This window comes from Anabrus simplex, chromosome 12 (genome assembly GCF_040414725.1).
Source record: "Anabrus simplex isolate iqAnaSimp1 chromosome 12, ASM4041472v1, whole genome shotgun sequence".
In the NCBI taxonomy this organism is placed as follows: domain Eukaryota; kingdom Metazoa; phylum Arthropoda; class Insecta; order Orthoptera; family Tettigoniidae; genus Anabrus; species Anabrus simplex.
Window position 1 is genome coordinate 80,868,630 of NC_090276.1, and position 15,163 is coordinate 80,883,792.

Sequence of the window (15,163 nt, forward strand, 5' to 3'; positions counted from 1 at the left end):
ATGCACCAGATACAATCATGAACTTAGTAACATTACCAGATTTCTTCTTCACGGCATGATGTGGCAAGTAGAACACATTTCCAGATGAATCATTTACAGGCAAGCTCTCTATCTAGTCTTTAGCGAAGTAGTCTAGCATATGCTTGTTATACATGTCGCGAAAATCTCCATCTCTCTTTACTGTAGCCTAATCTCTAGGGCTTAAAGCCTTTTTCTTGCTGTGGGGAGATTACTTGAAAACTGAACATCCTTCTTCCTAGGAAGTGACACTACTCTACTTCCATCTTTAATGTAGTAACTGTCATGAAACTCCTGAAGGATAAGCTTCTCTTTCGCCGGAGTCGTTCTGGTGGCCTTCTCTTGTATCCTGATAGACTGTAACTCCCAGAACTAACGGCGTTGTCCAATACCACGTCTTCATGCACTGGAATGTGATGTACTGTGGTTTGTTTGACTATAGTACTTGATCTGTTCCCACTAAGTATGTGTCCGAAAATTGTGGAGAGCAGGACCAGTGAAGGTGACACTCTAATTGGCTGTTTTGAAGTTACGAACTTCCAATAGTAATTTCTATAGGTAGGTCTTCGTTAGATTCGTCTCGTGGATCAGCTAGTTTTACCTTCCTGACCGAAGCCAGAACTCCGATGTCTTGCGGCGGTGTTGGTTGTGCTGAGTATGTATTACTACCTTGGAAAGCCGTAACGATGATCTAAGCCTTCGTTGAGTGCCCCGTGATGTCAAAGCGGACTTCTCTCCTTTTCTCTGTAGTGCTAGAGAGCACTTCAAATGCAGTGATTTCTAGACTCGTGTTACCAGTGAGATTAAGTTCCAGTAAATGTATTAGGGAACTGTGAATGAAGCTCGACTGACTTCCCGAATCCAGTATAGAGCGCGTTAGTTTGTTTCTCCCTGTTGGGCCTGTGATCCATATGTGGGCTGTTTGGAGTCGTAACTGAAATCTTGCCAACTGAAGTCTGCAAGCTGTCGTTTCTATTGCAGATAGAGACATGGTGTTGCTCTTTCCATTTAGTGCAAAATGCCTTTCCGCGTTTGAAACATTGACCTTTGTTGTGGCCTCGCCTGAAGCATAGAAAACAACGATTCGCAGCTCTCGGCTTTTCTGTTCTTGACTGGATATATTGTTGAAAGTCTTGACCCCAATGTCCGGAATTCTTCTCAAAATACACGCAGAATGGCTATAGTTTTGAATTAACCCCTTTCTTGCACTTCCTAGGCTTCGTATTCACTTGAAGAGCGGCTGCCGTTGGCATGTAGTTCAGTGGTTCAGTAGCATCACCTCGTATCTTTCGAGCTGATAGAGCTCCTTGAATTTCTTCATTTAGAAATTCCATCAAATGGGGAAGGTTGCTTCCTGTGAGCCATTTCTTTTTGCATGAATTAGCCAGCGGCGGCAAAGGTCTTCTGGGAATTCTCTCAGCAGTCCGGGTGCTAATATCCGTCCGAACGCGTCTATGTTTTCCCCTAGTGCTCTTAGTGCTTCTAATCACCGATGACACTCAATGTAGGTAGTGTTTAAGATCGATGATTTATCCGAAGTAGCAGGTTCTAAATTTTCCAAGAAATCTAGGTGGCTTTGTCTGATGCGGTCCATGTCGCCGTATCCTGAATGAAGAATCCGCTTCGTTCAGTCGTAGTTATCTGCCGTGACCGCTCTTCCATCCACCAGAAATTTAGGTTCACCCTCTAGGTAACCTCGGAGAAACAAGTGTTTATTTATGGTGAAAGACCTGCGTTGTTGTCTACAGAAGACTGGAGTTGTTCCAGAACCTGGGCCATGTCTCGATATCGCCTGTGAAAGGTTCAAGTCTGATGGTAGGTATTTTAACATCTTCAGTGACTGGAGGTTGTGTAATTGAATCAACGGTGGCTTGAGTGTTGTCCTCGCACTTCTCTTTAATGAGATGATTGGCCTTCCGTATTGCACGCTTGGAGTGGTCAATATATTGCTCGCCCCTCTCGTACTCATCATCATTCAACAAATCGTGTACTTGTTCGTCTAGGATTAATACTTCTTGTAGATTGTCTTGTAAGCGGTCAAATGCGTGAGCTCTTTAATCCTGCCCGTCGAGCCGTTAACTTCATTCAGGTACGCGGAGAAAGTGTAACATTCGACCGGTGGGTCTTTCGTGTCCTTTTAAGTTTTTAAGAAGCTGTTCATTCTTCGTCATCGTGAAAATCAAGGGAAAGTTGACCTGAGGTGGGCTAGTAGGGCAGTGATGGAGAAGTTTGTGAGTGTGGGCTGACAGATGTTTATGAATCTTATGTAACTGTATTGCTTGCCGACAGATGGCAGCACCAGTACATTACTGGTTCGTGGATGACCTTCGCATACCTCCAGATTACGTATGTATTAATATTCAAGATGGCTGCTCTCGGCTTCTAAGATATCTTGCACTTATAACTTTCTATTGCGATGTAAGCTTGACCATATCTCAATAGGCATGCTTCCCTTTACTACAACCCTCTTCATTCAAGATTCTACAACAATTTTCGTAATTAACTATTACAGAATAAATAGAATGTGATCTACTCATCTGCCGTTTGTCGTGATGTTGATACTCTTGTGATGTGAATACTCGCGGCGAGAGAAAAAAAAGGAAAACTTCTTGCAGATATCCACTCAGTGCAGTCTTCTTTAATGGTAGTGTTGATGGTTCTTTGTTTCCGGGGTTTTTGGCCCCAGTATTCTATTTTGTTCCACGCGAGTAACGAACGTTTCGGGCTATAAAAATCCCTTTATTATTATTATTATTATTATTATTATTATTATTATTATTATTATTATTATTATTATTATTATTAGTACAAACTCTCTGGTTTAACAGATAGACAACTCTCTGCTCGTCTGTCACAGAATGATATACCGACAGAAGGCAGAGGGCGTCTCAATTCCTGACACCATGACCTTCACGTCGATGTGGGGGCTTGTGTGCTTGTTGATCCCGAGGGCTGTGCCACCTCAGGGTTACCCATGCTGGATTGGCCCCGGTGTAGTGCCAGACTAACAAGATGTCCCCCGAGTTGCTTGAGAGGTGTCTGTGCTCTTTATTCTTCACTAATATTTCTACCCTTCTATTCTCACCATCTTAAATTTCATTCCCCTTCCTGTCTGGCCACCCTCTCTGTCTCGGGCATTAAAGTTCTATGGACGTTTTACCCTCCCCAAAGGCAAGTTTCGGATCGTGGCGAGGTGATGCATGGCTACTGTGAGAGTAGTTCTTAGCGAGTGGTGGTGATTATTATTTTAAGAGGAAATACAACCAGGAAATAATTCACGATATAACAATAATCAGAGAGAAAAATGGAAGGGATCCGCCACATCGAAAAATGAAGGTATCGGCCAAAGAATGACAAGGGCCACGAAAGGCGTGAAAATGAAAGACTCCCTAGCCCTCGTAAACCTAAAGGCGTCGGGGTCAGAAATGAACAAGCGTTGACCAAGAGAAGTCGGATAGGATAGTTGAAAGTGAGAATCCTGGCACAAGTAAGTAGAAGCAATGCCAAGACTCAGCTAAGTGCCCCGTGGTCACCTACTCACGCTCCAAAGTTCAGAGGCCCTGAGCCCCTTTTATTCGCCCCTTACAACAGGCAGGGGATACGGTGGCTGTTATTCTACCACCGTCACCAACAGGAGAAGCCAGGAATTCCATTTTTTCTCTCTGCTTAGTGTTATATAGAGGATGGTTGCCTACTTGTACTTCCTCTTTAAACAATAATCGCCACCACCACCCGCTGAGTACGAGCGGCACTTCGTCGCTAAAGATGTCGGAGGGGACAAGGGTACAAATGCTCCCAGTTGCCCCGCCATTAGTCGTGTTGTGTCCAGGTCTCAAACAAATCTCCTGTCGATCGCCCCAGAGGCGGATATCTGTTACAGTAACTGAGATAGGCGACGATAATAAGTGTTGTATTTCCACTGCAATAGTCACATTTTGTGGATAGGTAGCGATTCAATATGAGGACATTTGCTTGTCCCTCATTCGGTTCATTACCTGCCATTTTCCACCATGTTTTTTGCCAATATTTTGCAATCATCGCCATCTACTATAATGATGGCTTCGGCCTCTATTGTTTGCTCAGTAGACACACATACTATAAGCGAACTTTTTCTTGAGCCCGAATTTTAGGCGGTGAGGGGTAAGGAGGGAGCGCTGACGGTTCCGGTTATACTGCCAACTGGGTGGAAATGAAATCTGAATTGAATCGATAATATGACCGATCGATACGAATTTTCTAAACATTTATTATCTTACGCCAACAACTCTGTCACACATACATTATTTACACTGACTGACAGAGCAAATGCAACACCAAGATGGAGTGGTCAGAACTTTATGCCAATTGCAGGGTAGACTGACGTCACTGAAGTATGCTCATGATGTGAAATGCGCCGCTGTGCTGCGCACGTAGCGAACGATAAATGGGACACGGCGTTGGCGAATGACCCACTTCGTACCGTGATTTCTCAGCCGACAGTCATTGTAGAACGTGTTGTCGTGTGCCACAGGACACGTGTATAGCTACGAATGCCAGGCCGCCGTCAACGGAGGCATTTCCAGCAGACAGACGACTTTACGAGGGGTATGATGATCGGGCTGAGAAGGGCAGGTTGGTCGCTTCGTCAAATCGCAGCCGATACCCATAGGGATGTGTCCACGGTGCAGCGCCTGTGGCGAAGATGATTGGCGCAGGGACATGTGGCACGTGCGAGGGGTCCAGGCGCAGCCCGAGTGACGTCAGCACGCGAGGATCGGCGCATCCGCCGCCAAGCGGTGGCAGCCCCGCACGCCACGTCATCCGCCATTCTTCAGCATGTGCAAGACACCCTGGCTGTTCCAATATCGACCAGAACAATTTCCCGTCGATTGGTTGAAGGAGGCCCGCACTCCCGGCGTCCGCTCAGAAGACTACCATTGACTCCACAGCATAGACGTGCATGCCTGGCATGGTGCCGGGCTAGAGCGACTTGGATGAGGGAATGGCGGAACGTCGTGTTCTCCGATGAGTCACGCTTCTGTTCTGTCAGTGATAGTCACCGCAGACGAGTGTGGCGTCGGCGTGGAGAAAGGTCAAATCCGGCAGTAACTGTGGAGCGCCCTACCGCTAGACAACGCGGCATCATGGTTTGGGGCGCTATTGCGTATGATTCCACGTCACCTCTAGTGCGTATTCAAGGCACGTTAAATGCCCACCGCTACGTGCAGCATGTGCTGCGGCCGGTGGCACTCCCGTACCTTCAGGGGCTGCTCAATGCTCTGTTTCAGCAGGATAATGCCCGCCCACACACTGCTCGCATCTCCCAACAGGCTCTACGAGGTGTACAGATGCTTCCGTGGCCAGCGTACTCTCCGGATCTCTCACCAATCGAACACGTGTGGGATCTCATTGGACGCCGTTTGCAAACTCTGCCCCAGCCTCGTACGGACGACCAACTGTGGCAAATGGTTGACAGAGAATGGAGAACCATCCCTCAGGACACCATCCGCACTCTTATTGACTCTGTACCTCGACGTGTTTCTGCGTGCATCGCCGCTCGCGGTGGTCCTACATCCTACTGAGTCGATGCCGTGCGCATTGTGTAACCTGCATATCGGTTTGAAATAAACATCAATTATTCTTCCGTGCCGTCTCTGTTTTTTTCCCAACTTTCATCCCTTTCGAACCACTCCTCCTTGGTGTTGCATTGTCACTGTCATTCAGTGTAACATTACATAACATTTCTCGATGCGAATCTTGTTCCTAGCATGAATTATATAGTTTGGCTTTGCTGTGTAAACAACATCAGTACTAGTTCGTAAAGTGTACGCCAGATGTCGCACAGCGATGCATAGTTTGTGTTTCAAAGGTTGCCAATATTGATGTCGAAGATAACCGAGGTCTACCGATTCAGCACGAGGGAGTTCAGGGCTCAAGAAAAGGTTCACGTATAGTACAGTAGAGACAATACGCGACACTCCTGGATTTAACCTTGTTAAATGGGACACAATTTGCAAGTGGCGCTCCTAGTGGCGTGACCTAGAATTTTGCGCTAAATTCAAATAGCGATGGAAATGCATATACGGAAATGGATAAATACATTACGTGTAGAAAGAAAGTGTTATTAAGATATTAACTTCAAAATTAGTAAAGCAATTCTGGATAAGTAAATGAAGAATTATACAACAGGTTATTATTTAAAGACTGAAATTAGACATTTCATCAAGATATGATCTTGATCTTAATTTAAGCATTACCTCTTTAGCTTTAGCATTCCTGCCTGAACTTTCACGCTAGTTTTGTCTTTTTTTCATTCAATAAATATTATATCATCACATTAAGACACTTGTCAATAAACATATCGGCACATTCCTTACACACATGACTCAATGAATTAACATTTAAGAGCTGGACAATTTTTCTCTTAACTTGAAGCCTACTAACAGAAAGAAAATCTATAAATTTAGCCTCAAAAACATTCAAAATTTAGGGCAAAGCAAATTTGCATCACAACATTGTTTGAACGAAATATGCACATTTCTTAGGTCACTGATATTTTCTTCAGTGCTTGACAACGCATTAAGGCATTCCAAACGAGGTAATTTGGAACACAACCAGCTACATACATATGCATAAACATTTTCCTGAAGTGCCTGACAACGTATTACGGCATTCCAAACGGGGTAATTTGGAACACAACCAGCCACACACATATGCATAAACATTTTCCTGAATTGAATCAAAACCCACAGATCACACCTACAACACATCGGTACTCAAGGTTAACTGCTGCACTATACAATAAACTAAGCTTAGGACTATTATATTTTAAGCCAGTTAAAATATGAATCGCGCATTTCAGAAATTTAGGAAGTACTACAACATTCTGTTTGTAACTGGAAGAATATATATGCAAAAACAATACATACTTACAGTTTCTTGTCAGGCGGGAAACGAAAGACCGCGAATCCTTCTGCACTTCATAGTTATTGCAGCCAAACACAGCTCATATCCTTCCGCTCATACTGAGAGCAGATATAAAGGAATGACACGCTACTATATACTTATGTCAACTTAATGCAAACGCATAAAAAACACCAAAACCTTCACAAACAAATACACGTGCTCTTATGACAGAATCAGTAACTCCAGGTCACTCCGCTAGACAGAGCTCTGATCGCTGTCACTCGATATCTCGCAGACTGTCGCGTATTGTCTCTACTGTATTATTTTGGTGGAGGGTGACTTTGAAAGCGAGGCCTCCATAGATGGTGACCTCTATAATTAGAATGGTTAACCCTTTTTCTAGGAGAACTGGGTTCTACGGAAAGTGATCTAAGTGGAGGCCGTTGGGGCCTCTCTCTGTCTCCCACCGTTTCCTTGGCATTTGAAGGAGAGCCGGCAGACGGTTTGCCGGTCTTTTTCGGGGATTCCGTAACCTCCGATCGGATTGGGGAAAGCTTCATCGCCAAATTCTTAGGGGAGTGCTGGAGATACCCCTTCTCCTCTTTTTTTGTCTGGGCATTGGAAGGAAGGCTACACTCTCGAGCCCTAGTTGGGGAAGTTTTTCTCCCCGCCCTGACGGACGGCGACATCCCAGCCGAAAGTTCTTGGAAAATGCCCTTCCCAGATAACTTCAGCAATGACACAGAAGGTACCATATTTGACCATCTCTATTTGCCGTGGTAACACTTTCTTCGTGGCTGGTTGATGGAGATTGTCTTTATAAACCAGTTATTATGGTATTGGAGCTTTGTGGTGTGATCCGTACATTCGCGACCTTTACAATGAAGGGCACGGAGAACTCCGGAGGAACCACAGTTTTTAACATTCTCCGGGCATCTGGATAGGAAAACGTATTCTGTGTTTTTATCTCCTGTATCTTCTTCTCCTCCCTAAACGTTCTTTGGATATGAGCATGCATGCCCGTGCCAATAACGCACATTGGCGGTGGTGTAAACTCAACACCTGCATGCTCACACATCGCACAACGCAATGAGGTGTGGCCAATCTTTTGATAGTTATAACACGTCATTGGAGATGGAATATATGGACGTGTGGTTGATACGTTCAGGCCGTGAGTCAAAGGTCAAGAGCAGCTTACCACCGACACCCTCTTTAATCTCCGCATGGTAGTAACACCACCAAGTGCTAAATTTCGAGTCATAACATCATCGGAAGTGTTGATCGAATCCCTGCAGCAGTTCAGACAACCACACTGCTGAACATTTTAGCCTTTATTATCACGAAGCTTACCTTCACACCGAACAACATCTTCACTTGCAAGAAGCTCTGATCATAGATCCTGGAGACAAGCCGACTGACATTCATTTACATTTAGGGGATTGTAAGAGATTGTTCCGTTTATTGGGAAGTCAAACACCATTTAACTGTATTTTATTTTGCCACAATAAAGGTTATGTAGGTTCTAAATAGGTTTTAGCAGCAGTAAATTCTACTTACCAATTAGAACCACAGCCAATTATTTATATATTCAGTTATTTTCAGATCGGCCCTGCAGCCAGTGTGTGATGTGTTGTTTTTCAACTGACAGTGTTCATATTTTCTCTCTCTGTGGCTGAAGGTAGTAGAGGCAACTTAAAGCGGGCTCAGGGGTTCAACACGGGAGCGAGTGTTGGCGACCACTGTGTCATGAGTTGAGTCCTGGATTTTCTTCCAATTACTTGTGCGAGGCTCCTCATTTTCCACCTCCCTTGAGGGCAGATCTTTTAAATAAAATAACAACAGCATCGGTAAATCTCAGAGTTTTGCTTTCTTCTGCATGTATTGTGTTCCCCTTTCCAAATGTCTCTTTGAATGCCTTTTCCTTCCTGCTTTATATAATCACAGAAAAGCAGAGGGCAAACTACAGTCTTGCCTCACTCCTTTCTGGGTTGCTGATTCATTTTCAAAGCCCCCGATTCTTATCCCTGCAGACAGATTTTGTACAGATTGTAGACAATTAATCATTCTCCGTAGCTGATCCACATCATCATCAAAATCTCAAATAACTTGGTCCAATCAACGTTATCGAATGCCTAATTTAAGTTCCTTATTTTCCTTATTCTCGCATATACAGTTTTTAATGTTTATCAATTAATAAATGTTCTTGTAAAGTAGATATTTTCCTTCTCACGTCGCGATCAAGATACAATAGTAACCAGTCCCACCTGAAATATGCAGAGCTAGTAAGTATCCATCTCCCCGACGGAACAGCAAGGCTACTAGCAAGTTTGAGCTCACGCACTGAACTCTGTACTTTCACTTCAAGAGCACACATGAGCAATTCTAACTTCTCTTGTCTGAGTGGGGAGCGAAATCTCGGAGGAGTTTAAAGTTTAGTTCATTTCGTTGTACAGGTTTTGTTTCAGTGACTCATTTTTGTTTAATCCGGCTCCATGGCTAAATGGTTAGCGTAGTGTCCACAGGGCTACCGGCAGGGTCGGATATTTAAACCATAATTGGTTTAATTTCGTTGGCACTACGGCTCGGTGTATGTATCAAGACGCGCAGGTAGCCTACGGGCCGAACTTGTACACCCCCGTACTAGAAGCCACATGTCATTTCATTTCATTGTCATTTCTACTCATATTCTGGTTTACACCACAAATGTTGACAGTCAAATAACTAGTGTACTTTTTCTTCTGTTTCAGGAGCCGGAGAAGTGTTAATTGCACAGATATTTTTGTAATTTTCATCATGTTGTGTAATGTTTTTCTTTTTTTACTCGTATGTTATCATTCGATTCGGCGTCACAGTCAAAATTCTTAATAAAAGTTTCTAGTAATTTTGTGTTCGTTAAATTTCTTCGGATTATCAACATTATAAGGACATATCTGGAAGGTGAGTTACAACCAATATAAGTGAGGTGGTGGTGGTGATTATTGTTTTAAGAAGAAGTACAACTAGGCAACCATCCTCTATATGTCACTAATCAGAAAGAAAATGGAAGAGGTCCAACACTTCGAAAAACGTAGTTATCAGCCAAAGGAAGACAAGGGGCACGAAGGGCGTGAAAATGAAAGAATCACTGGGTCTCCATACGTAATACCGTCGGGGTCGGAAAGGAACAAGAGTTGACCGAGAAAGGCCAGATAAGATAGATGAAAGTGAGGAGCCTGGCACAAGTAAGTGCACGTAATGCCAGGACTCAACTGAGGCGCCCATGGTCACCAACCCAGCTCCAAACTTCAGAGAACATGGGGCCCCTTTTAGCCTCTTACGACAGACAGAGGATTTTTTATTCTGTTACGGTAACTATTGTGTTTGCGTCATAAAGTTGATGTCATATTCGCGAAATAAGGAGAGACAGAGGTAGTTTTATTCCGTGCAATCATCATCTGCCTGCGTGACAATTTTTCTCGTTTTTTATCAACAAGATACTGCACTCTCCTCTTAACGTATATTTATTATCTAGGTAACGTTTTTTTTCTATTCAGAACACGATGGGAATATATGCTGACTATTCAAATTTTTACTGTAAGATAACAACGGCCTATATATGTACTAAACACAAAAAAATTGTTGCTCTTGGTAGAGGGCAGGGAACTAAGCATTTTTTCCGTTCCTCTGTAAGGAGATTGATTAACAACATGTTTTGTCTTACTCAAGAGGGGAGGTCACGCGTCGGATGGTAACGTAAAGCTTTACTTATGTATCGATCAATTCCTTGTTTTGCGTGTGTGTGTTCGGTTTTACGATAGAGTTTGTTGTGTATGCGTAGTGAACAGAAGTGTGCTTGTTTTCATGTATAGTATGTTGTCATCTTACACATCAGAGAATTTCAGTGTTCGATTCCATGCATGATAATCTACTTAATTTTTTGTGTTTAGAACACCATGGGAATGTTTGTTGACTATTCAAATCTCTACTGTAAGATAACAACAGGCTATATATGTTCCAAAACACGAGAAAATGGATGCACTTAGTAGAGGGCACAGCAAAATGCATTTTTCCGATCCACTGTGACAAGATTGAACCTGTACAGATTAACATGTTTCATCCTGTTCAGGCGGGGAAGTCACGCGTCGGATGGAGACGTAAAGCCTTAGCGACGTTGTAGATAAGCTTCCTCCAAAAATAGTAGAGGAAGAGGGCCATCTAGCGCAGGAGGGCATCTATCCGTAAAACTGTATCATATAACGGTAAAACTGTCAGGAGGAGGAGGAGCAGGTGGAGGAGGGAGGAGGAACGTGGCTTATTCTTGTCAAAATAAAAGCAGTGAGGTTATTGTTCGTTCTGGGGTATGTCAAGAAGTGCACCTGGCCATAAAACTATGTTCTTAGGCACCTCCATGATGGTAACGGGGAGGGGACATGTCGAGAAGGGCAGCTGGCCTTTAAACTAGTGTCCTTCCAAGACACGTGGCTAAGCCCCGTCAAGATGACAGCTGTGAGGTTTGCCACGCACACTTTTTCAAAATCCGCGCCATCAAGAACACGTGGTTAGGACCTGTCAAGATGGCGGCTGTCAGGTTAACCACGTTCACTTGTTCAGAATTTCACTCCAAAGGCACGTGGCTAAGTCCCGTTAAGATGACAACAGTAAGGATAGTGTCGTTCTCATATTCAAGATTCCGCTGCACATACCTGTTAAAAGCATTAGATATATGGCTAAGTCCCGTCAAGTTGCGCGCGCATCGACATTCAAAAGATTACGAGATGAGCTTACATTCTCTTTTACCACAGAGCGCAACTATTATCAGCTGATGCACGCGCATCGACAATCGAAAACAAATCGAGATTTGTTTATATTTTCTTTTACCAGAGTGCGCCACTATCGCCAGTCCACGTGCACACATCGACAATTGAAAAAATTTCGAGATGAGTTTATATTTTCTTTTACCAGATTGCAGAACAGTCGCCTCTCAATGCGATCGCACTGCATGCGGATCTGCGCACCCCCACCCGCTCAACGATGGTATAAATACAAATGCTATTCGCAGTTACACTCGGTCACCTCGAGAGGAGGCCTTGCTCTTGCATCTTAGCCAGGGCAATATTTTCTCTAGGGAGGAAGAGAGAGAGAACACATCTCTCACTCACCCATCCCCCATTGTTGTAAGGGGAGCTGAATTCAACAAAGGAAAAAGTTCTCTGAGGTTAGCCTACACTCTTTCTAGCCTCAGCTCGCGGTAAGTCCCGTCTGTGAGGTTAGCCTCGCTCACTTTTTCAAATTCCGCGCCTCACACCTGTCAAAAAGCACGTGGTTAGGTCCTGACAAGATGACAGCAGTCAGGTTAACCATGAATACTAATTCAAAATTCCTCCCCAAAACAAGTGCACGTGGTTGGGATCTGTCAGGATGGCAGCAGTGAGGTTAGCCACGTTCACTTGTTCACAAAAAGTAAGGTTAGGTCCTGTCAAGATGGCAACAGTGAGGTTAGAGACGTTATCTTGTTCAAAAAAGTGAGGTTAGGGTCTGTCACGAGTACGTGCTTTTGTTTACAAACAAGACCACGTGGCCGTGAAGTGATGTGGTCAATGACCTCGGGTGCAAACTCAGCACAAAATTGCTGACGTGTTTCAGAACTCGCCCAGCCCCTCTGCTTGTATGCTAGCAAGAATGCGACTTCTGGACAGCTATTGTCAAAAATAATAATTTAGGTCATAATTCAATTGGAACGAACTGGGATAAAAGTAATTGGTTTTACGTGTGATTGAAGTCAGTATAATAAAAAGGCGTGGATGAATTTGGGAACTGCAAGGAAGAATGATGAAATAAAATGCTCCATTGAAAACCCAGCAGAACAAAGGCGAGTGGGGCATTTTCTGATTTCGTGAATATTTTGAAGTGAACAGGCTATTATTTCCACGATAACGTTGTTGTGCTGTATAAAGGTGAAGGGGTGAATTACAACTTTTATAGATACACAGAAGATATGTCAAGTGCCATAAATTTAATGAAGGTAAATGTTGCCAGTGGAAGCTCAGGTGGCTGTTCACCACGAAGGGTGCAAGCACAATCTAAGCAGTCAACATATTTGTACGTTTCGTTTAGTGCCGCGCCCGCTTGTTGTATTAACACGAATAGCGCTGTTCACCCCTAGACACACAAGCGCAGTCTATTAACTACGAGAGAGCACTCACTTCCTCTTTCTATATGCTATGTTATTACTATTATAATTAATATCATTGTTTGTTATTCTGGTTATTATTTGCTAACGATCGTCAACACTTCAATATAATATACATGATTACTGGTAATCAATATTTAACGATTATTATTATTATTACGATTGTTAAATCAACAACATTACGATTACTGCTACCGGTGTTAGATATTATTCTTATGTTTAACATTAACCTGTTTATCATGTCGAAGTTCAGTATGGCCAATATTACTGGTAAACAATATTTATTATTGTTATTATAGGTCCCATTTACTTTCGTATCATCTGTCATGATTTATCATTCCGCCATACATTTATTCGTGTGGGCATCCAACTTTCTGATCTCTACGGTCGTAAAACTTCAATTAACTAACATGCAGATTGTCCTTCTCGTACTTATTGTAACGGGGTGCGATCTCTGCACTCTCCGTAACTCAGTCTTAAATCTTCCTACGTCCCACGAGCTCTTAATTCCATTTTCCATTGCCCGGACACTAAAAATCTCTGAGTTTCTCGTAGGTTAACCATATATTTAATCGTAGATTCCTATTATTATTTTACCTTCGTTCTATTACAGTATATCTCATCGTAGCTTCATTACATATATTTCATCGTAGATTCCTCATCAATACACCTGATACCGACATATCTCTAGACTCATACATCAGGGTAATATTACTCGATTAGCATTCCCACAGTTAACGACTGATTGTCGACGACGTGGTATGGGCCCATTTAATTCATTAGAACCGCGATTTTAGCAACAAGTTTAGACCATTATTTAGCATTAATTAATTAAAATTTAAATAACACATTATTTGGAACTCAGTCAAATTTATAGTATATCATTTGTGACTCATAGTGTTCTTAGTAATTTATCCCATTAAGGTTCAAAAATGTTTATGTCGTATTTTAATCCCGATAATTCAATCCATATAAAACAACCGGCAAATTCTCGGCATTTTGGTACTATTATCATATGCAAATCACATATTTAAATACATTGGCACTTTCATATTTCGGGATTTATCATAACAACATGCCGAATTCCTAATATTAAGGTATAAGAATGACCAAGATGGTCGAGAAATTCATTCAAAATAAACCGGGTTAGCATCACCCTCTCCGAAACAAACAATAACAAATTATGTGAACACAAATAAAACACAAATACAACAAAAATCATTAATTGATATAACCCACATTAATTTTATGAACAACAAAAAGCATTAATAAATAAATTAATTAATTTAACCCATATTAACAATTAATCTAATTATGTCCCTCCGTCTTATATTAAATAAATCATGGAACCGAGATGCGGTGCATGTGTTACGTTAGGTAACCATTATTATTATACTCATTTCACCCATTTTAACGCGATAACATTCCCACATAGTTATTCCAATCATGGTAGTCGTCACTGAGTAGAATCCATGCGTTGGACGAATTAAGGGCAACAGGCCCTCATCCGCCCTATACTGCCATTGTGTCGGCCATCAATAAATGGAGCTCAATTAATCCTGTGCACTTAAGCATTAAACACATCATGACTGAATTTTCTACAAGGAGTTAAACATCATTTTGATTCATAGATGCCTAAGACAATCTACCTCTTAACTAACACTTTTCTCGTTGCTGCCGCACTAGGAACTATTGATACTAACGACGAAGTATCTTATCATGCGACCCGGCGCGATTGTGAAATACGGCACTCACGGAAATGTTACTTAGGCCGTCTAGTGTTCGCAACGCTGACTCGGGTTCCTCCACATGTGACGAAGTCTCCCGCATCATCTTAAATATTACAAGTGCATGCTAGGCACAACGCCTTCTTAAAACTGCTACCGGCAACTGCTGATAACTGATATTATTCTCACTGACTTCCTACGATAAACGTTCCTACGTTAAACTGAACTGAACACTGTTTATATCACTAATATTGACTGATCATGTTTGAGTTTACTATAACCAGCTTTAGTTCGGCGAGGATAAATTTGTACGGAGCAGCAGAGGTTCACCTTCGACTCTGTCCACTGTTGTGTCTAGTCGCTT